Source organism: Felis catus, chromosome B4, assembly GCF_018350175.1.
Source record: "Felis catus isolate Fca126 chromosome B4, F.catus_Fca126_mat1.0, whole genome shotgun sequence".
NCBI lineage: Eukaryota > Metazoa > Chordata > Mammalia > Carnivora > Felidae > Felis > Felis catus.
The window spans coordinates 37,267,013-37,288,964 of NC_058374.1; the positions used below are offsets into that span (position 1 = coordinate 37,267,013).

At 36.2% G+C, this 21,952-nt stretch overlaps 1 protein-coding gene across 1 annotated transcript in view; it reads right to left on the reverse strand.

Annotated features, from left to right (window-relative positions):
• WNK1 (WNK lysine deficient protein kinase 1) overlaps positions 1–21,952 on the reverse strand; it is a 159,492-nt gene that overhangs the window by 50,068 nt on the left and 87,472 nt on the right.

A 21,952-nucleotide genomic window follows, 5' to 3' on the forward strand; every position in this document is an offset into this window, starting at 1 on the left:
TGGCTTTTTTCTGATTTGCCTGCAGGAACTGGTCCATTGCAGGGTCAGAGCTAAGTAGAGGCAATTTAACCATGGCAAGAAAACAAGGAACAGTCAGATAGTGGGGTTTCTTATTTCCATAGCCTCTATATGTGGCTAGGGAAAAATTTAGGCTACTGTCAATATCTTTGGCTGTGTTTCAGGTAAAGGAAGTTATTGGCTAAAAAGAAGGCCAAATGCTCTAACTGGTTAGATCTTTTGTTCAGCCTTGTTCCCTAACACATTAATCCACATAGTATTTAACTACTTTGAACAGTGAATCCACGAATGGGCATGAATTCACATGCTTAGTTTGGCAGGTATTCTATTATCACAGTACTCTGCAACAAACTCAGTGAGTACAGGAGTTAAGGATTTGGATTGTTTTGGCATGATAACAGAAGAGCAAATTGTCTGGTACATATGAAACATAAAATGAAAAGTGATATATCAGATCCATATAAAAGACAAGATTTCTAACTATTTTCTGAAGAAAACTCACTACTATTATATGTAATACTATATAGTATCCTAGTGGTATTTTAGAATCTTCATAAAATGTAAATTGTTTGCAAATAAAAATTTCAGCAATGTATAGAAAATATACATAAGATGTAAGAATAACAAAATACTGAGAGGTGATATGGAGAAAATCACCTCATTTGCTATTCCCACCTTATCTAAGTAACCACGTGGATTGAAGTAGCTGCACTGATATACTGTCCAAGTGGCACATAAACACATAAAACACAGGGAATAGGAATATAGAAATAGAAGTAAGGGAGAGGTCCTAGAAAAGTTAGAATAAAGTATATAAATTTTAATCATCTATAGTCTCAGTGACAAGATCAATTAAAACAAAATTAGTGAAAATAATCTGACAAATCACAGAAATGCATGGATTATAATAACATGCATCAAGGATCAACTCTAATTCTCATCAGTTATTCAACTGTTATTCAAACTCCTGATTTGGAGGTAGAAACCTACCTAGAGGTAGAAACTTCTAGGGCTAACTTTCCACAGCAAGGAACTGTCAGTAGGACTGACCCTAAAGTTAAACCCATGTATTTAAAAGGTTCATTTTTTTTTTTAGGGCGCCTGGGTGGCGCAGTCGGTTAAGCGTCCGACTTCAGCCAGGTCACAATCTCACGGTCCGTGAGTTCGAGCCCCGCGTCAGGCTCTGGGCTGATGGCTCGGAGCCTGGAGCCTGTTTCCGATTCTGTGTCTCCCTCTCTCTCTCTGCCCCTCCCCCGTTCATGCTCTGTCTCTCTCTGTCCCAAAAATAAATAAAAAACGTTGAAAAAAAAATTTAAAAGGTTCATTTTTTTTTAAATAAATTTTTTTAAGTTTATTTATTTTGAGAGAGACAACGACAGCACATGTGGGGGAGGGGTAGAGAGAGAGGGAGACAGAGAATCCCAAGCAGGCTCTGCACTGTCAGCATGGAGCCCAACATGGGGCTTGAACTCACCAAACTGCGAGATCATGATCTGAACCCAAATCAAGAGTCAGACATTTAACTGACTGAGCCACCCAGGCGCCCCTAAAAGGTTCATTTCTTTTTTTTTTTTATTTTTTGACAGAGAGAGAGCAAGTGTGAGCAGGGGAGGGGCAGAGAGAGAGGGAGACACAGAATCCAAAGCAGGCTCCCGGCTCCGAGTGGCCAGCACAGAGCCCGACACGGGGCTCGAAACCCGTGAACTGTGAGATTCACGACCTGGGCTGACATCGTTAACTGACTGAGCCACCAAGGTGCCCCAAAAAGGTTCATTTCTAAGTAATGACTACAAAGATCACTATTTTATTTTCCTTAATTTTCTTATTTTTCAAATCCAGGTAAGTTTTCCCAACTTGTCTTTGCCTTCATATAATAATTCAAATAAGAGTAAGAAAAAAAATGCTGCTGAAGCAAAAGGTTGCTGGTATGGTATTTCAAACTAAAGGGCTTAAGAAAATGGGAACTGGGGCGCCTGGGTGGCGCAGTCGGTTAAGTGTCTGACTTCAGCCAGGTCACAATCTCGCGGTCCGGGAGTTCGAGCCCGGCGTCGGGTTCTGGGCTGATGGCTCAGAGCCTGGAGCGTGTTTCCGATTCTGTGTCTCCCTCTCTCTCTGCCCCTCCCCCGTTCATGCTCTGTCTCTCTCTGTCCCAAAAATAAATAAACGTTGAAAAAAAAATTTTTTTAAAAATAAAAAAACAAAAAAAGAAAATGGGAACTATTTTGAGGAAAAAAAAAAAAAAAAAAAAGGATGATGCTCCCTGAAAGTTCTCTGGTAGTGGAAACACTGGAGATTTTGTGTTATATTTGTTTTTAATGTTCTACAACAAACATGTAAAACTATAAAAGCAAACCTTAAAGATGTTATTTATAAATATAATGGGAAGAACAATCTAAAATACTGTATATCAAGTTTGTAGAACATTTACTATCAGCAGAAAATTGTCTAAAACAAATGTTCTTTGGTAAAACTGGACACTAATACATACTTGGCCTTTGCATGTAAAGTCAATTCAAATATTACAGGAAAGTGGTCAAAGAGAATACAGATATAATTAGGAAAAATGCTTCTTATTCTATTATATATTTTAGGGGAATGTACTTTGGCCTCCTGACAGTAAAAACTCTACATATTAATAAAACACACATATATTGATTATATTAAAGTTCTGTTCCAATTTAGCACAGGCATATTGGAATGATGATTTCAGGTTCCTCATCTAGCAAATGGGGACAGTACCTGTCCAACTTGCCAACCTACATTCACGGCAGCTAGAATCAAATGTGGTATCTAGATTGCAAGCTCTTTGAATTACTAAGTTTGCTGACCTAAGGTCCCTTTTGAATTCAGAGGCAATCACGAAAGATAATAAATCTTAGGGTTAAAAGGAAGCAAAGAATTCTCTTGAAAAATAATCATCAAGATGTAGAGTGAACCTACTTTCATCCTTGGTTATCCTTAAAAATAAATAATCCTCTTGCTAATCCTACCCATATAAACATTCACTACTTTACAAATAGGAATTCCTATTTATAAATAGAATTATTAGTTGAACAAACGAGCTATATAAGGTCATACTGGTAAAACCAGAAACTGTGCATAATATAACACCTTAAATTTACTAGGTTAAGCTATTCAAGATTCAAATATAGAAAGTTCTGTAACAGTGCTATATAATTGGTAATCTGATTGCCACTGCCAACTTAAAAAATGTATTGCAGGTGCCAAGGTAACCAATAAAACTGAGACATACCTTACCAGTCCAGCAGCTGGTATTAAAAGATTAATTCAGCTTACTGTTACCCACACAGATAATGAAAAAGATAGAAGAAATTTCAGCTACCACTCAGCTACCATCAAGAAGCCAGGATTATCAAAATATCTAGCAGAAGTGTTCTGAACCATTTGAGAAGAATATACGGGGATTATATATTGAAAATGACCCCACAAAATGTAAAAATGAGCATGAAACCTCACTTAACACTGAAAGTGACCTACAGAAAAGTCATCTGGGAAACATAATAGAAAGTTGCTTGAAATAAACAAGCACAGGTTTTGATACATTTATCATACTTACAGGCTTCTTAAGAAATGAAAGAACTCAATGTATTTTTTATTATTTTATTTATTTATATGATCCAGTGAAGAAATGGGCAGAACTCAATGCATTTTAAAATATTTTTGGTAACATACTTTTTTAAATAAAAAAAAACGGTCTAGATTATTCTAAAACATGGTTTTAAGCACCAGACAGAACAAAACTAATGATGAAAAAATATTTTGCTAAGATTTCATCTTTTCTACTCTGTAGTTCATATACTTCAAAAATGATCAACTTAGAGCCTTTAAAATCCTCCTAATGTCATTCGTTTTCTTTACTACCTGATTTAGCCTCACTAAATACTAGTCTAGTCCTGTTGTGACCAGTACAGGCAAAGTTTTGCTCACCTCTTCTGAATGAGGTTTAAAAACACAAAACAGAAAAAGAGTACTAAGGCAGATAAATTGGCAGATTAAATATTTTACACATAAGAAAAATTTGGTTAAGGAGAAACACTCGCTCACTCCATTCTTCTACACCCAGCAACCCCACTGTCTCTAGAAATATTCTTGCTTACTTTTGTAACTAACAGGAATCTCTCTTTAGGCAACAGTGCCATGATATGTTTTTTTGACAGGGAGAGTAGCATGTTTCCCTGCATTCAACAAAAGCGCTTCTTGAACACCTTCTTGAATATCTAATTTAAGATACTTCTGGGTTTAAAAAAAATTATGTATTCTCTTAAAACAAAAACAAAGGCCACTTTTGTGCAATTTTCGAGCCAAAAAAGAGAAAAAGAAAGAAAGAAAACAACTGTGACTCCCTCCAAAGGTACATTAGGAGTTGATATAAATGTTTGTAAAATGTTGATTTGAACTAAGAAAAATGGAAAACACATAATACATGGATTTTATAGATTCAATTTTTCTTTCAATTCTATATACTTATGGTTTGCCAACTAATCTAGGGAAAAATAAAACTGAGTCGTAATATGGTATTCTCTGGTTCAATATTCTAGCTCTTAAAAACTGCCAGCACTTGCTTCTTAAAAGCTTAGGTTTCAAATGTGTTAGGGTAACATTTATGTATCCTTTCATAAAAGTAAAACTTTTCCTAACCATTCAGAATTGAGAAAAGCCTCTTTCCTCCTCATAAGAAATGTAGTGCAAGTTAACTAAACCACAAAACATCAAGTATTTTAAAAAGCATTCTAAAGTAAACAATTTCAGTACTTTAACTGATACTTGCTTCAAATATCACCCAATGGCTACAATATACCTTTTATATTTATTAGAAATTCTTACCCACCTCATTTACACAATCCTTTTGAGGGCAGCAGCAACAATGAGAATTTACGATGACAAACACTGAGCAGAAGTCTTTCTTTGTAAAATCCATCACAAAAGGCAAAATACACTTGTTACAGTTAGAGGAAAATAGAGGAAATTGATAAGACCTAAATTAACAGAGTAAATTAGCCTACAGCATAAGCAAGGCAGACATCAAAGTCAGATCGAAGCATAGATTCTTGTTTAACACTAGCCATGCTTCTCCAACTCTCAGACTCTCCAATTCTCCGTTTGCTCTGCTTAGCCAATAATCTACTATTCTAGATAGGCCCTTTAAACAAAGCTACAGGCTGAACAACAGGGAAACTGTTCTGCTTCTGTACCTCCTGTTTCTCCTCTAAAAGCAACAGAACCTAGGACAAGCAAAATGAGATTTTTACTTGCTCAAAGCTCCACCCATTATGTCCACAGGTTCTGCCTCCTTGACATCAAAACCGACACTAGAAATCTATTTATCTAAACACTCTCTCACCCCTCATCGTGTTGGAACTATGCTTTTAAATGAAAATAGGGATTGAGTTCAACAACCAAAACATAAACTCTGAATGTGTAGCCAAAAGAACACTGTTGAAGGAAATCATGATACTGGGCTGGGTTCTCAGGGTCTCATACACCAGGTTTGTGTGTGGGACCTGGACCACATCCCTTAAACTCACTCGAAAACTGTGGATGATAATTACCTAGTTTTAAATGTTTACCTAATTTAAAAAGAGGTGATATTAAAGCCTCACTACTCTCTTATGTTACATTAAAAAAAAAAAAAGGCTGTGAATTAGTACATAGAAATGGTAAGAATTTACTCTTCTCCCTTCCCTTTTATTAAAAGCCTCAATATGCATATAAACCTAAAGATATTCCCATTTTCCAGGAAGATCTCATGGACCTACATAACTACTACTTTGACTTAGTGATTAAGGAAAGGTTTTTCTTCATGTCACTAACAAAGATGGTAGAAAAAGCACTTTCATTGCACTGTTATAATGGGTAACAGAATAAAGTCCTATTCTTTACAATTGGTAAGATGGAATCCCCATCAAGACCAGGTATTAAGGCTTCAATTACTCAACAATAATAACATAAGATAAGGGCTTAGAACCTCTTTGGTGGGAATACTTCTACTCTAAAGGCTAGAAATGGCTATTCTAACAAGCTCTCTCAAAGTACTAGTTGTTATTGATCTTTGGCTCAACACAATTCATCACTAACTAGGTAGTTTAGAATGTCAGGTATTAGTCAGAAATACAGTAATGTGGTCCAGCATTACCTTTAACTTAAATGTTTGAGAGTAAGCTTGCTTAGGACTATGCTAGCTAAATGAAAATGAAAGAGCTAGAAAACAGGTGACTTGTTACCTGGATTTTAAAATTCTGCTGGGCAACACACAAAACCACAATGAGATCACTTTTTTTGGACAGAGGTATAATACAGGCACAAATATCTAGACCAGTCTTTTCTATATATCAAAATAAGAGTTTTCAACATATACAATAAAAATATCATTCACATATAGGTACAAGAGTTTACATCTAAGCTCTAATTCTTCTTTCTCTTTAATTCAGTGTTTTTCTCTAAATTTCCTCATTTCTTTCAGTGGTATCATCACTGAACGGATTTCCATGATCCAGAATAGAAAACTTAGTCATTCTTGGATGCTTACTTCTCTCAAAATACTTAAGTATTATTATTCTCTATGAGCTCTTTAAACAAAGATAAATGTTTAAAGCAACTGGTAAACACTTCTGCTACTAGTATTCCTACTGTCCTTCCAACAGTCAAAGATCTCTGGCCAGGCAAAATGAGATTTTTGCTAATTTCTTTGTTACCTCTCAAAATCACTGCTTCTTTTGCATAACAACTGTGACCACCAAAGTCCAGATTATTAACACCTCACCTCTTTAAATTTAACCAATTTCAGATGGGCTTCATTGTTTCTATTCTCTCCATCTCCAATTGTATTTTATATTGTGACCAGATCAACCATCTGGCTTCATTTAATCATCTGACATTTAGCCCTTTCCAGTCACTTGACATCATTTAACTCACATTACACTACTCAAAAATGGTTAATAGTTCTCCACATCTACAAGACTGCCATAGGATCACAGATCTAGAAAGAATCTGAGAGGTCCTCCTTATTCAAATGAGACCATTTTGGCCCAGGGAGATTAATGCCATATCAAAGCTAGAATCAATTCATTAATTCAACTGGCATCTATGAAGTATCTAGTCTAGTCTACTCTAGTCCTTATTAGACACCTGCCAGATACACTGTATCATCTTTAGCACCTAGAATAAAACAGAATTGGTTTTTATGGGTAACGGCCTCATCGTCAATGGTAAAGCAAAACCTAGAATCCAGATTCCACAATGCTTAGTTCAATGTTACTTCTAGCCCATGTTCCGGTTTTTTAAATTTTCTTGATCTGGTGTGAAAAGCCCTCACAATCCAACTTCCACCTTCTTCTCTACTCTTATCTTCCCAAAAATAAGTCCAGTCAAACCAGTTACTTGTTCACCAAATACTTAGTGCACATTTTCACTAATAAGAATACTCTTACTACTCCCCACTTTTTTTAGTCAACTGAGTTCTACACTTCTCTCAAGGTATACTACAAATCATATATAATGAGAAGGTAGCAATTACAAAGTATCTATATATCTTTTGGCATGTAAATTACTTTTAAGATACCAAGAAACTCAATATTGCTATAACATACTTAATTATAGAAACTATCATTCTATATTCTAGCAGTTTTTATTCTATAGTCTAATGCCCTGTGAATTATACAGCAACATTCAGCAAATATAAAAAAAAACAAAACAGCTTTTTTGAGAAATTCTGAAATAAGGATTTCCCAAGTTCCTTAGTACCTAAAACATTAAGAATGATACTCAGAACTCTTTGGTTTAAGAATAACAATCTGATTAAGAAGCTTTAATTTTAATCAAATCACAGAATAATGAAATGCCTCTGAAAATCATGCAAAACGTCCCCAAGATATAGCCCATGATACACATAGGTTTCTTTTACATGCAGAATCCAAATTTACTGGATGGAAACATGAATAAAATTTATAAAGGAATCATGTCAGCTAATTCCAGTGGATTTAGATCTCTGCATTACTATAAAAATTCCAGCTGCTAAAGAAAAACATAGTTTTCCTCAACTTTTCAAACACTATCTAATCAGGAATCACTTGTTTCAGTTAAAAAAAAAAAAAAGGTGGGGTGAATTGTAATCTGTTATATAAAAAAGTAAAAGGAATTTCACCCTAACTGCTTTAGTTCTGTTTTTCCCAGACAGAATGTTCAAATCTTGCAATCCAATGGCTAATGGAATCAGTGACAAAGTCAAATTACACAAACAAAGTAATTAAAAATCCCCATTATTTCTAACTTGGTTGTTATGAGGCTGGATTCAGCCAGATTCTTATTGGTATGAACCATTAGTTTACAGGAATTTGAACATACCTTATGATCCCATTGGAAAACAAACCTCTTCAAACTTCCTACAAAATCTACCTAGCTCTATCAAAGGAAATTAGTTTACCTCATGATTCCCCAAGGCTCATTACTCTCCGGATTCATGAAAGCTTGTGTATGGTTCCAACCTCAAGTGCACTATCCTTCATATAAAAAAAAACTGACGACATTGCTTACTGTAGTTTCTATTCTTTTAATAGCAGACAAAAATTGTGCTCATTACTCTTATTTGGATTTTCTCATTACCAGTGGCAGATTTTCAAGACAACTGAAGTTTTTCTCCTTTAAACAAGGTATCATGAACCTCTCTATACAGGGCTAAAACATGCTATACCAGTCTTATGCTGTCCATGTACCCTAATTTCCTTACTCTCAGATGTTTTTCCCTCGAGGTCTAAAAAAAAGTTAAAAAACAAGTAAAGAAAAAACTTTAAGGTCTGTTATTAATGTCATATTAGTGATGCTTGATTTCTGACACCACAACCACCACCACCATTATTATTATTATTATTATTTCTCCTGCATGTCCATGGGACAAAATGCTTAACCTGTGATTCTATTTTTTTATCTGTGAAATGAATATATTATCTACTTACCAGGATAAAGATAAGATAGTATATGCAAAGCACTTTCAAGATTATTGGCAAGAAGCAAAATTACAAATAAATGTTAGCTCATTCATTCTAAAACTTGACTTTAGGGGCGCCTGGGTGGCTCAGTCGGTTAAGCAGCCGACTTCGGCTCAGGTCATGATCTCGCAGTCAGTGAGTTCAAGCCCCACGTCGGTCTGTGCTGACAGCTCAGAGCCTGGAGCCTGTTTCAGATTCTGTGTCTCCTTCTCTCTGACCCTCCCCCGTTCATGCTCTGTCTCTCTCTGTCTCAAAAATAAATAAACGGTAAAAAAAAAAAACAAAACTTAAAAAAACTTGACTTTAAGTTCATTAAACACATTTTATAACTGTGATTTACTGAATGTCACTGGATAAAGAATGGAATGAGAGAACGTAATTCACTACTAAGCATGTAATACTGATGCTAATGATAATAACAGCAATACCTACTAAGTACTGATTGATAACTGCATGTCAGGCACTTTGTTATGTTCTACACACATTACTCATTTAATCCTCATAAACCCCTTAGGTTCAGATTAGTTAAATAACTTGCCCAAAGTATCACAGCTAGGAAAGGACATTGCTGGGATTTAAACTCAAGGAGACCCAACTCCAGAGCCCAGTTCCTCCACAGGCAACGTAAAATTGGGTTTCACTCTCTACAGTTCTGTATCCGTGTGTTCATTTCACAAATACTGAGTGCCTATGACTTGCCAGTCTCTAAATACTACAAATACAGCCAACGAACAAGTCAAATAAAATCTCCAATTCATAGAATTTGTATACTAACTGGGGCTTCAGATGAATACTATAAACCTGTGACAAAAGCCATGAAGAAAAATAAAACCATCAGGGGATAGAAGTGTGTGCACACTAAAAAATATTTTTGGGAAAGCCTCTCTGAGCAAGTAATATTTCAAGTACAGACCTGAATAAATTGCATGTACAGAACAATGACATGCAACAATTTATTATCAGTGCACTATAGAATGTAATTACTAAACCACAGTCTATATTTACCCCCTCCACATCAGCACTTACACAGACAAGTTTAAATACCCTTAGGTCACAGATTGACACTGTAATTGACATTTATGGATTTGATGCAGCATTTTGATATAAGCAGGGGATCTGGAATCAGATAATAACAAAAATAACAGAATGCTCTGTTATTTTCTAAATATGTAATCTTGGGCTAGACTTCCTGGGCTTCAGACCTATATTCACAAAATGTTGATAATAGTAGCATTTACTCTTTTCCACCCCCAGGTTACTGGAAGAATTAAGCTATGTAACATATGCAAAGTGTTTGACGCAATGCCTGGCACAAATGATGTATTATTTATTAATATTTCCACTGTGTCACCCACTACTTGTATGACAGTGCACCACTGCAGGGTCAGACATGTAGTAGTGAATTGCTCTCTAAGAGGAAAAAAGAAACCTGTCCTTGAGGGGCTCAGTTCTAATGGGGGAGGGGAGGGACAATAGTTAATATCAACATAATAATTATTATATTAATAAAACAGAGGTAGAGTAAGATGGGAATATAGAGGAGAATGATACTGGCATGACTTTCTTCCAAAAATCCTAAAATATTCCTGATAAAGAGTGCCAAGGAGCTGAAGCTACTGGTAATTACTTCATACAAAATTTGCTTCACCACCTCTGTCACAATAGGCCACTAAAATTCTCAGCTTAAACATATTTTTACTGGAACACTGTCTCTGACCCTCTGGAAGGAGATCAAAATCCCCTACTTCTTTATGTCTATGAAATCCACCTTTTTTTTTTTTTTAATTTTTTTTTTCAACGTTTATTTATTTTTTTGGGGACAGAGAGAGACAGAGCATAAACGGGGGAGGGGCAGAGACAGAGGGAGACACAGAATCGGAAACAGGCTCCAGGCTCTGAGCCATCAGCCCAGAGCCTGACGCGGGGCTCGAACTCACGGACTGCGAGATCGTGACCTGGCTGAAGTCGGACGCTTAACCGACTGCACCACCCAGGCGCCCCAGAAATCCACCTTCTTTACTGTAATTACTATTTCAGTGTTTACTGACTACACTAAGGTATACACAGTAGATCTGGGATGGAAACCAGAAATACGGAGTGGCAGGAGCACTGGCTGATGGTGGTGGTAAGGGATTAGTAGGGGTGGTGGGGGATTTGCATCAGGGAGCCCTATGAGCTCTGAATACATAACCAATCATGCTTCCTTATTAAATGACCAATAGTTAGGCACTGATGCTAACATACACTTTAAAACATTAGTTAAATTTATATCCAAAGCAGACTTAACAATCAGGGTGCATTTCAACACAAGAGTCATCATTATTGCTTACATAATTATATAAATCATTATATAATCTATGTATTTACTTCAATCCTCACATTTATCTCAGCACTCAAAACATGAGAAAAATTTTAGAAAACTAGAAAAGGACATGAATGATGTTATTCTTCATTGGAAGCCAGAAGATACAGATGGAGGTTGGTGAAATCAAGACAGCATTTCCCAGATAAGAAATATAATGACTGACAGGACAGAATAAGGGACTGTAGATAATACAGAACTAAATTTTTACAGCTGAGAGGAAAAATAAAGCACAAGTGAATGCCTGCAGTATTGCTAGAAACTAAGAATCCTAACACAGCTCCACTGACTTAAAGAACTTCTCAAGCTTTTTATTCCATCTCTTCCACAGCTTGACTTATTATTTTGCTTTTTAAAAAAGCAACTCCTGGGCCACCTGGGTGGCTCAACTGGTTGAGTGTCTGACTTTTGATTCTGGCTCAGGTCATGAACCCAGGATTGTGGGATCGAACCCCACACCGGGGTCCACACTGAGCGTAGAGAGCCTGCTTGAGATTCTCCCCCCTCCATTACTCCCTGACCCTGACCCTCTCCCCCACTTATATGCCCTCTGTAAAAAAATAAAATAAAAAAGTAAAAAAGCAACTCCTCAATAAGCCAGGAAAAAAAATGCAATTAAGTAGGATAAAATTTCTAAATCAGTCTGGTTACTTTTAATGCTAGTAAAAAAAATTCATGAATGATGGAATAATTATTTTCAAATAACGTTTTGGCATTATCTTATTTAGTCTATGTTACACAGGACTGGAAGGGACGTCAGGTGATCACTGTTCCAGCTCACACTTCTCAAACTTTAACGTACATATGAATCACCACTGGAACTTGTAAAATGCAGATTTTGATTTGAGCTGTCTGGGATGAAGTGAAAATTTTACATTTTTCACAAGTGCCCTGGGATGCCAAGGTTGCTGGTGGGGGAACTACACTTTGCATAGCAAAGATCTAATTAGAGACTCTCAAAGTGTAGTATTCAAAACTCTTTCAGGGGACGTACAAGGTACCTCTTTTCCAATGACATATCTGTGTGAGGCCAGCTTTTCTTTATACATTTTAATAAAAAAAAAATACTGTAACAGATTTCATACAGCAGACATGAGAACCCAGCTGTCTTCCTGCTGACCAGACATTAAATATGGTTGCAAAAATGTAAAAATGCTGTCTTTTCACTAAATCTTTAAAATTAGTTTTGGACAAAAACATTTTTTTATAAAAATGTTATTAATGTCAACATATTATTGGGCTTATTATGTTATTACATTATAAGACTGTGTTAGTTTCTAATACAGTAAAATAGATATAACATAAGTGAGCAAAAGCTTTCTGGGGTCCTCAATAATTTTTATGATTATAAAGCGTCCTGGTAAAAAGAGTTTGACAGTCACTGAATTAAATCATTCAAATCTGGTAGCTGCTATCTTAATCTCTTCTCAAAGTATCTTAACGGACAGAATCTCAAACCTCTACCAGGCCTTTGCAATGTCTTATAACCTTATCAAGTTCTTTATCTCCAATTATGATTCTTCTTCCTGTTTAGTCTCTTCTAGGTCAAAGGAAACAACTGCTGAGCACTTTCCTTTTCCAGTTACACATTCCCACAAGAAATCCAAAGGAACAGGTATCCCCCGCTTTTTGAAAGTTTACATTATGACACTTTGGTTTTTTGTGTTGTGGGTTTTTTTTTTTTTTTTCCAGTTTTTGAGAGAGAGAAAGAGGACAAGCAGGTGAGGGGCAGAGGAAGAGACAGAATCACTAGCAGGCTCCACACTCAACTCCAAGCCCGATGCAGGGTCGAACTCAGCAGACATGAGATCATGACCTGAACCGAACTCAAGAGTCAGACACTCAACCGAATGAGCCACCCAGGTGCCCCACACCACTTTGCTTTTATGAAAGACCTACATGAGTACCTGTTTTCACTAACCAAAAGAAATCCAAAAAGGATTTTTGCTTTTATGAAAAAAAGCAAAAGTAGATTTCAGGGCCTGTTTTGCAGTGAGCCATCAAAGCAAGAGTGGCAAAGCTGAGCTCCTTCCCCTGGGAGCTACATTTAGAATCAAGACTTTAAATTGTGCCTGTGAACATCTGCACTTTAACTTATTTTATGCATCTGTTAGCAAGATATATCCTACGGTATTAGAAAATCCTCAAAGAGGTTATACTTGGAGTCTGAGAATGCTCAAAAAATTTAATATGAATGTATATTAATAATAATTACTCCTTCCCTTTTATGCCTTTTCAGCTTACAAAAGACTTCAAGGGAATGCTCTGTTTGTGGACAGTGAGGGAAACCTGTAGTTCTAAAAACTGAAAATGATGGGTCTCAATGAGAAAGGATCCATGAATCAGGAATTGTCCTGAAATGTCTGAGGTACTAGCAAGTGAACTTACGATTTAGTTTTCCCTATGAAATCTCAGAGAATAAAGTGAGAGTGATTATAGGGTAAAAATTATACTGAAACACTTCCAACAAAATACAGACCTAGCCTCATAATGGAAAGAGTTACTTATAAAATAGTTGTTTAGAAATTACAACTATGAGATTTGATAATCGATGGAAAATACATGCATAGATGACTTTTTCGCATATCCTTCTTGTCCTGGAATTTTGACTCTAACTTTTAAAGTTTTTGTTTTCTGCTCTTTTGGTACCAAATAGTTTTACCCATTATAGAAAATATATTGCTTTTATATGTGTTATCTGTTTCAACTTGGTATTATTCAATTTCATTTTAGGATAGCTTTGTTAAAACTTCAAAGGTGACCTTAAGTTACATTCCTGTTTTGCAAGGTTAATTCAACCTCCCAAACTTACATAAGTGTCTAACTGACTATATTTGGGATTCCTTTAATTAAATCATTTATTCTTCAAACTATTACTAAATGACTCAATGTGTCAGATGCTATGCTACCAGTACAGCATGTACAAAGATTTGATAAATCAAATTCTTGGACAGTATCTTTTAAGACAATATATATTTCATTTTTTCTGTTCTGCAGTCCCTTTCCATAAGGGAGGGTGGCTATAGATTCAGTTTAACAACGAGAGAAGAAGGAACTATAGAACTAAAGGGAAACAAATGTGGTATATCCATCCATACAATGGAGTATTATTCAGCTATAAAAAGAACGAAATGCTAATACTTGCTACAACATGGATAAACCTTCAACATTATGCTAAGTCAAAGCATGCCACAAAAGGCAAAACAGAAAAACAAAGCATAACACAAAGCATAACACATAACAAAACATAATACATTTCATTTGTATTAAATGTCCACAACAGGCAAATCAAATCCAGAGAGCCATAAAGTAGATGGATGAGTGGTTGCCAGAGGCTTGTTGGAAGGGGGAATGGAGAGTGAATGCTAATGGATATGGGATTTCTTTTGGGGGGTGATAGAAAGGTGCAGCATGAATATATTTTAAAAACTGAATTTTACATCTTAAAATGAATTTTTATGGTATGTGAATTTTATCTTTAAAAAAGGGAAAAAATAAAAACAGGGTAATTACTAAGAATGTGGAAAGTGATATTGGTCTTTCTAGGTTCTATTAAATTAACATGAAAGACTTCTCTCATTTTAGAAGGGGGTTTTGAACTAGAGTCTGCATCTGCAAATAAAGATACATTTGTTTTTTAGTGTCTCAAATGCCTTTCTTAAATTTTTTTTTTTACTTTTATCAAATAATTTCTTATATAAATTTTTACTGATCATATGGCAGTGCTGTGCCTAACAGTCTGAAGCCATATAACTTTAAAACACTCGTTTTAGCCCTGAGCCTCTGGTGAGCAACTTTTTAAATCAACAGTTTAGCTATGTTTTTCATCTACCCATCCTACAGTCATTATTATTTTTTAAATTTTTTTATCTTTATTTTTGAGACACACACACACACACACACACACACACACACACACAGTGTGAGTGGGGGAGGGGCAGAGAGCGAGGGAGACACAGAATCTGAAGCAGGCTTCAGGCAATGAGCTGTCAGCACAGAGCTTGATGCGGGGCTCGAACCCATGAACCATGAGATCATGACCTGAGCTGAAGTCAGATACTTAACCCACTGAGCCACCCAGGCAACCCCACAGTCATTATTTTTAATCAGTTAATCATATTTGCTGGGTTAGGTACAGAAAAAGGATAAAATTTAATACTGGCCACCTATAAAACTTGCATTTTTAAAAAACTGGTACTACCATAAAAGTTTATAACTTGATTTCTGTAAATAGAAGTTATTTTTATACTTCATTTTATATAAAAAAAAAACCTAAAATTCCATCATCCCTCAAAACATTTTCAATACCAACCTTTATTTAGAGAAATAATAAGGAAGTGAATTAGCAAATTAATCAGAGACACTTATCACTAAATAATAGAGACAGCCCAGTCAATTCCTCCTAGTGTCTCAAAGAGCAGCCTACAAAAAAGCAGAGCCATGGTCTGCTGGTACATAACAAAATTTATTCCCATTTCAAAATAGAAATATTCCAAGACCAACAAAGGAGGCTGGTATGGCTGAGAGATAGCAGAGAATGTTTAAATATTTGGCTATCTAATGTGTATTTCATATCTAGTCTGTTTAATATCAAACATTCAGCACTGATATAAAGGTAAACAAAAGTTATTGGTTCATAAACCCTGGTGTTTAAAATCCAGAATGATCACCTCAAGCAATAATACTGGGTTTAAGATGTTATTTCTTAGGCCAATACCAAAAAGTGTGGCCACTGAAAAAATGGGGATCGAACTCACGAATTATGAGATCATGACCTGAGCCAAGGTCAAGAGTCAGACACTTAACTAACTGACTGAGCCACCCAGGCAATCCATAGTTCCACTTCTGACTGAGAGAAAAGACTACCCACAAATGTTTATAGTTAACAATTTAAGTAATTACTTGCTTGTATTGAGATTCTTGTATTAAGAATAGCATCCTACTAGAGGAACATTATCATCATTTTTACAGATTAGTAATTACAGAACTCTTCAGTGGAGAATTTTTAAAGTTCTCGTGACATGTGTTTACAATAGAAGTGAACAACTTTTTCTCTTTTTTATTAAAAAATTTTTTTTAATGTTCATTTCTGAGAGACAGGCACAGAGTGTGAGAGGGGGAGGGGGAGGTGGAAGGGGAGGGAGAGACACAGAATCCAAACAGGCTCCAGGCTCTGAGCTGTCAGCACAGAGACCAGCGTGGGGCTCAAACTCGGTTAACAGCGAGATCATGACCTGAGCTGAAGTTGGAGGCTTAACTGACTGAGCCACCCAGGTGCCTCTCAACAACTTTTTCTGGTAAGAGCCCAAACAGCACATTTTGGAACACACATTCTGTTCCAGTTACCACTCTGCATTGTATTGTGTGAAAACAAAGATAATACAGAAACAAGTAAGTGTGGTTGTGCTTTATTACTTTATTTATGGACACTGAAATGTTCACATGTTTTTCTTCTTTTGATTTTTCCCCCAATCACTTAAAATGTGGAAACCATTCTTAGTCATGGGTTGTACACTGTACAACAAGATAGATCTGGCCCATGGTTCAGAGTTCATTAACCCCTGGTTTAGAGTATGATGGGATGAAGAAAAGCAATATATGGTTAGTAAATAAAATATATAAATTATTCCATATACAAATTGTAAATTTTATAGTTTGAAAGTCTAACGTTATATATTTAACTTCATAATCAAGTTTAATGACCAAGATTCATCTTATTTTAAGAGGATATATATTTACAATGGGTATTTATTCCATATTTATTTTCATCATTGGTAAGTCAAAAAGAACAGTTTAGCTTAACTGAATTCTAATTCAGATCTCATCCATTCACTCTACTGTATATCCTAATCTATCCGTCATTCCTTCAGATTACTGCAACAGCGTCTTAAAACAGGGTTTTTAGCTTTTAGTCTTTCTTCATAAATCCATTCTCTACTCTGGAGCCAGAACAATTTTTTTAAAAATTTAAAATTTAAGTCTGATCTTATTACAACTACCCAGTGTAAAGTGCTGCAATGGTTCCTCAAATGTTGGGAGTATAATCTAGGCTCTCTTTTCCTCTTTTCATCCTTTCTTTCTTTTCCTGCTTCCAAACTCTATAGACATACAAATATATAGATTTCTCACATGCAACACTATCTTAATCTCTCCCTTTCTAATTTCCCCAACCTGTCCAAACTCAATTAGGCACCACTCTTACATGCTTTCATTAAGTACCTATCCCTAGAAAAACTGTTTCTATACCTAGAAAAATTGTCTGGGTTAAACTGTTTCTTCCCCTTCCCCTATTAAGCTCTTAAGAGACAAAGATTCGGGTTTTACTTAACAAGAATATTCAATACCTAGTATCCAGAAAAAAGTCTGGAACAAAGAAAGCAGACCTAAATATTTGCTGGATGAACCCATGAACTATTATGGGTTGAACTGTGTCCTCCCAAAAGGTATGTCAAACTTCTGGGGTGCCTAGGTAGCTCAGCTAATTGAGTATCCAATTCTTAATTTCAGCTCAGGTCATGATCCCAGGGTCTTGAGATCAAGCCCCGCATCGGGCTCTGTGCTGAGTGTGGAGCCTGCTTAAGATTCTCTCTCTCCCTCTGCCCCTCTCCCCTGCTTGCTTGCTCTCTCTTAAAAAAAGATATGAATTCTAACCTTCAGTATCTCAGAATCTGACCTTATTTGAAAATAGGATCATTGCTGGGTACCTTCACCTCTGACTTCAGCTCAGGTTGTGATCTCACAGTTAATGCGCTCAGCTCATGGATTTGAGCCCCACGCCAGACTTTGTGCTGACAGCATGAAGCCTGCTTCGGATTCTCTTTCTCTCCCTCTCTCTCTGTCCCTCCCTGACTAGAGCTTTCTCTCTCTCAAAATAAGATGAAGGAGGAGGAGGAGGAGGAGGAGGAGGAGGAGGAGGAGGAGGAGAAGAAAGGATCAGTGCAACTGTAATTAGTAAAGATGAGGTCATCCTGGGGTGGGGTGGGCCCTCAATACAATCTGACTGGTGTCCGTATAAGAAGAGGAGACACAGACAGATAAGGGGGAGAACACCATGTGAGACAGAGATTGAAATGCTGCAGATGCAAGCCAAGGAATGCCAAGGATTGCTGGCAAACCATAAGAAGGTAAGAGGCAATGAAAAGTTTTCCCCTTCATGTTTTAGAGACAGCATGACTTTGCTAAAAGCTTCATTTTGGACTTCTGGTCTCAAAATTCTGAGACAATAAATTTCTGCTGGTTTAAATCACCTAGTTTGTGGTACTTTGTTATAACACCCCCTGAAAACTATCAAATATTGGTGAACCAACTTACATTTCAGGTATATACAGTTTCCTGTGTCTCTCTACACTCCAACTCTTAACTCTTTCTTGAAAATTAGGTTTAAAGGGCACCTGGGTGGCTCAGTTGGTTAAGCATCCAACTCTCAACTTAGACTCAGGTCATGATCTCATGGTTGGGTGAGTTCAAGCACTGAGTTGGTCTCTGCACTAAGTGGAGCTTGCTGTCTCTCCCCCTCTCTCTGTGGTCTTCCCCTGCACACACGTGTCCTCTCTCTCAAAACAAATAAATAAACTTAAAAAAAATTAGGTTTAAAAAATTAGTATGAGTAGATCTGGTGAGGTAACTTTAATGTAATATTATATGTAACAGAATAAATGATTAAATTCACATATTTGAATTCAAGCAAGGATTTGTATAAGACCTATCAAAACAACTGGGTGGTTCAGATTTGTTTTAATTCAGTATTTTAATTTGTCAACCATTCTGTCATTTCTAGCAAAATCTGGAGAGTTAATGAAAGGAAATAAACTCCAAGCCACCTTAAAGGGCAAATTATCCTTTTATGAAACTTTATTTATTATTCCTATAGTTAATTTTTAAAAATAAACTCTTATTGGTTATTTCACTGAAAAAGTTGAGAATTATGTGTTCATCTTCTCACACACACAGACTGTATAAATACAACAGGAGTGGAATCTGACATATCAAAAAACAGGTCTTTTTTCTCATTAGAAAATTCCCAGAAGCCAACACCTACCCAGTTTTTTGTTTTTTCAACTTTATCCTGAAATTCTGTTCATTAAACTAAGAGCCAGACTTTTTTTTTTCAATTCTTTCTTACAAGGAAAGCACACACCCACACTTGCCTAGCCTTGTATTTTCTAAGAGCTATATGTGCAGATTAAATGATCTTGTATATAGACAATCCTAAGGAATCTACTAAAAAACTATTAGAATTAATTCAGTAAGTTTGTTGATTCAAAATCAGTATGCAAAAACCAAAAGTATTTGTAATGAACAATCAAAAATTGAAATAAAAATTCAATTCCATTTATAATAGTACCCCTCGCATACATTACTCAAGAATAAACTTAATAAAAAAAATACAAGACTTATACTCTGAACACTATAAAACACCACTGAAAAAAATTACAAAAGATCTAAGTAATGGAAAAACATCCCATGTTCATGAACCAGAAGACTCAGTATGGTTAAGATGCAATACTCTCCAAATTTATTTATAGGTTCAATGCTATACATATCAGGATCCCAGCTGAATTGTAAAAATTGACAAGCTGATTCTAAAATTTATACAGAGTTACAAAAGACCAAGAAGAGACAAAACTTGAAGAATAAATAGAAGGACTCACACTTCCTAATTCAAAGCTTACTACTACTACAAAGCAATGGTAAACAAGACATATTGATCCATGGAACAGAACTGAGAGTACAGAAATAAACCCACATGCCTATGATTTTCAGCAAGGGTGAAACCATTCAATGGAGAAAGACTAGTCTTTTCAACAAATGGTGCTGAGACAACTGGATAGTTGTCACAAGCAAATGAACCAAGTTAAAACCCTTACCTCCCACCACCACATACAAAAATAAACACAAGGGGTGCTTGGGTGCCTCAGTCAGTTGGGCGTCTGACTTCAGCCCGGGTCATGATCTCATAATCTGTGAGTTTGAGCCCTGCGTCGGGCTCTGTGCTGCCAGCTCAGAGCCTGGAGCCTGTTTCAGATTCTGTGTCTCCCTCTCTCTCTGCCCCTCCCCCACTCACTCTCTGTCTCTCTCAAAAATAAACAAACATAAAAAAAATAAACAAAAATAAACTCAAAATGAGTTCAAGATCTAATTTAATTGTAAGAACTAAAACTAGAGGCGCCTGGGTGGCTCAGTTGGTTAGGCGTCTGACTTCAGCCCAAGTCATGATCTCACAGTCTGTGCGTTCGAGCCCCGCGCTGGGCTCTGTGCTGACAGCTCAGAGCCCGGGGCCTGCTTCAGATTCTGTGTCTCCCTCTCTTCTCTGCCCCTCCCCTGCTCATGCTCTGTCTCTCTCTGTCTCAAAAATAAATAAAAACATTAAAAAAAAAAAACAAAAAACTAAAACTATAAAATTCCCAAAAGAAAACACATAGGGGTAAATGTTCATGACTTGAGATTTGGCAATGGATTCTCAGGTATGACATCAAAAGCATGAGCAAAACAAAAGATAAAATGTATAAACCAGACTTCATCAAAATGAAAAACTTTTGTACTTCAAAGGGTACTAGCAAGATAGTGACACTATTAAGAAAAGACAACTGACAGAATGGGAGAAAATAGAGATCATCTATCTCAAAGGACTTCTATCTGGAATATACAAAGAACTCATACAGCTCAATAATAAAAAGACAAATAACCCAATTAAAAAAATGAGTAAAGGGGGGAGCTGGGTGGCTCAGTCGGTTGAGCATCTGACTTGGGCTCAGGTCATGATCTCACAGTTCGTCAGTTTGAGCTCTGCATTCGGCTCTGTGTTGACAGATCATAGCCTGGAGCCTGCTTCTGATTCTGTGTCTCCCTCTCTCTCTGATCTCCCCTGCTCTCTCTCAAAAATAAATAAACGTTGGGGCACCTGGGTGGCTCAGTCGGTTGAGCATCCGACTTCAGCTCAGGTCATGATCTCACGGTCTGTGAGTTCAAGCCCCGCATCAGGCTCTGTGCTGACAACTCAGAGCCTGGAGCCTGCTTCGGATCCTGTGTCTCCCTCTCTCTCTGCCTCTCCCTCTGTCAAAAATAAATAAACATTAAAAAATAATAATAAATGAATAAATTAAAAAAAATTTTTTTAAAAAATGAGCAAAGGATCTGAATAGGCATTGTTCCAAAAGAAAAAAAAAAGACATACAAACAGCCAAGAAGCTATTATCATCATACTGTAATTACAATTGTTTGCTTATACACTGGTCTTCTATATTAGAGCTAATTTTCTGAAGACAGGGAATATGTATACTATTCATCTTCAATTACTCTGGACTTGGCATGTAGCAGGGATCCAGAAAATGTCACATGTATTTGCACTGGAGACTTATTTTATATATGGGATACTAACAGGTACTAAAGATAAGAATAGAGTTAAACAGAAATATTTTGTAGAGATAAGATCACAAATTTTAAAGAATATAAAGCAATAAAAATAAACAGCAAGTACTTATACATGTAACACTAAACATCATTTTAAATGCTTTATATTAATTCAATTTTTGAACTCATAAGTAAAATAATCAATTACAAATAAAACTAT